Genomic DNA, 2478 nt, shown 5'->3' with positions numbered 1-2478 from the left:
CAGAAAGAGAAGTTATAACATTACCGGTAATTTGCCAGAATGCTGCTCTGTGTGAATGCAGAAGAAAAATTGTGCGTTAATGTTTAGAATGCGCTGACGTGGACGTCTAGTCTGACCATCAGACGAATTCACATCCGAGCTGTGAAAAATAAACTAATTTAAATGCTTCTTGAGACACATTTAGCTGCTGCTTGTTAGTCAGATAACGTGTCTATGATTCTTCTTAGTGCCAACTGTGGAAAAACGATCGATAAAATGCTTACGATAAACAGCTGTGAGTTTACGTGCAAGCTCTGCGTTCAGCTGTGTGATGCGGGTGCATGTGAAGGAGCCAGGTTTTGAGTCAGGTTTGAGTAGCCTACAACACAGAGTCTTTCGTTTTAAAAAGCGTCTCACAAGCTGCAGCACAGACTCAAATGTACATCTAGGTTTGTGAAAGTTTCTCCATATCTTGTCATCAATAATCTAGAATTTGTAATGTCGTCAAATGTGTAAACAAAGCCGGATTTTAGTAGTTATTTGGTCCATCTCTGGGACAAAAGCAGCAACTACTATACATGAAAGCTTAAAGTTTTAAATGAAAGTGAAACCATCAAGAAAAAGACAGGCCCGCTTCATGTTTAATACAAATGCAACCGTTTAGAGCTCATTTTTGGTTAATGATGTCAGAATTTACAGATATTTTCGAATGCATGTGTGTGTGAATGGTCTTTTCTGAAAAAATCCTGGAACCTTCTTGCCTGTGTGAACAGCACATATTTGAATTTACCAGTAAAGTCGTTCCAGTAATTTCCCGAATATTTACCGGTATCGATATGTGAAAGCGACTATGGACTGTAGTAGTTGGAAAAGCAAACACTATTAAAGTCGAGTTACTAGTTTTAGTAACAGTTTTAGTAACAAAAGAACTCAAACAGGTTTGGGACAAATGAAGAGTAAGCAAATGATGATTAGTCTTGGGTGAACTATCCCTTTAAACACTATTTACTAATGAATATTTAACTGTAACTAGTAGTTGGACTGGATTACTTATTCAGCCCTTTTTTTAATCTAAAATATTTTATAAATGTGTAACCTAAACACACCAGCAGAAGGAAAATATTGGACGACAGGGTGAGAGACGTTCGTCAGTGTACACAATGTTGACCAAATGTTTGTCATAATGAGAAGAAAATCGTTAGAATAGATGTCGTGGTGGCACCATATTTAAAATTTGATGTAGATTAAAAACAAGCTGTGAGGGCTAAAAATAGTGTGTTCAATGGATTTATACCGATTGTTGCTTATTAAACATCTAATACAAAGAATTTAGCTAGACCTGAGGGAAAAAAGTTGTGAAAATTGTGATTTCGAAAATGTATACGTTTATTACCATAGTAATAATTATGTTTATCCCTTACAGTGTTGTTTTCAGCCACATTAAATTTTAAAATATCATCTAAACTGACTGTTTGTAATTTGTTTTTGTAGAAATCACTTCAGTTTAACTCGCGATTAATCAGCGAGTGCTTAAATCCGACCAAAGATTAACACAATTCTTCTCATTTTTTATATCCATATTCGAACATGTGTGTATGTGTAATAAATAAATATATATATATATATATATATATATATATATATATATATATATATATATATATATATATATATATATATATATATATATATAATGGCGTTTGGTGTTTGGAATCCACACCATTAACAGTCTCATTTTATTTTCTGTTCTGTTTGATGTCATTTCAAATCACAGATGTATTTTAAAATGGACATCTGTTCAGCGTTCACTCCTTTAAAATCCTGTAGTATGTGGTGTACTGTAAAGGCTTGTCATTCCAGGTGGCTGTAGTGTGTCTGTGTGCACGTTTAATGAATGGTTGTCGTAAATGGTCATTTGATGATGTCATCAGTGAAGCCAAAGAGTACTGTTAAGAGAACCTGTACTGAATGTACTCCACACTGACTGCAGAATAAAGTCTTTTTTTATAATGAATCAACTGTGATGTCGTCCTTTTCTCAATCACTAAAATCAGGTAAGTGCTGAGAGCCGGAAGATTTGGCAACTAGGATAACAGTTGCACTTATCATTCACAGTGTATTGATTATCAGGCAGTTCCCTGAAATTCTGAATGATTTAATTTTGTGATTAGATTCTTCATTTATTGTGTACAGTAGCTACGTAAGTGCATCCAGGTTGTTTTCACAGAATAAAGCACTGAATTCGATTAAATAGCTTTATTCTGGCAAAACAACTTGGATGTACTTTATCTTGCTTATTACATGGATACTTGCCGCAAAAGTTTAATATTAGACACACAACTATGAACTGAGCATAATAGATTATTAAATCCTTTAAGTTGACATAAACAAAAACAGCTGAATGTAATATACACTAACTTATGTATTCAAAATTCAAGATGGTATCAAACAGCCATGTGACAGACGAGTATTTAAATATGGATATAAATGTATTTATTG

The 2478-nt window shown here is 33.8% G+C and overlaps 1 protein-coding gene across 1 annotated transcript in view; it reads left to right on the top strand.

The window, feature by feature from the left end:
* slc1a5 (solute carrier family 1 member 5) overlaps positions 1–1601 on the top strand; it is a 19573-nt gene extending 17972 nt beyond the window's left edge. Inside the window, exon 8 of the mRNA XM_056473200.1 lies at positions 1–1601. This exon is cut by the window's left edge and continues 1703 nt beyond it. The gene's annotated coding sequence lies outside the window, so the exon portion shown is untranslated.
* Positions 1602–2478: the final 877 nt, after the last annotated feature.

This window comes from Danio aesculapii, chromosome 15 (genome assembly GCF_903798145.1).
Source record: "Danio aesculapii chromosome 15, fDanAes4.1, whole genome shotgun sequence".
Lineage (NCBI taxonomy): Eukaryota > Metazoa > Chordata > Actinopteri > Cypriniformes > Danionidae > Danio > Danio aesculapii.
Note: the sequence above shows the minus strand (reverse complement) of the source record. Positions and strands in the feature narration are given on the sequence as shown.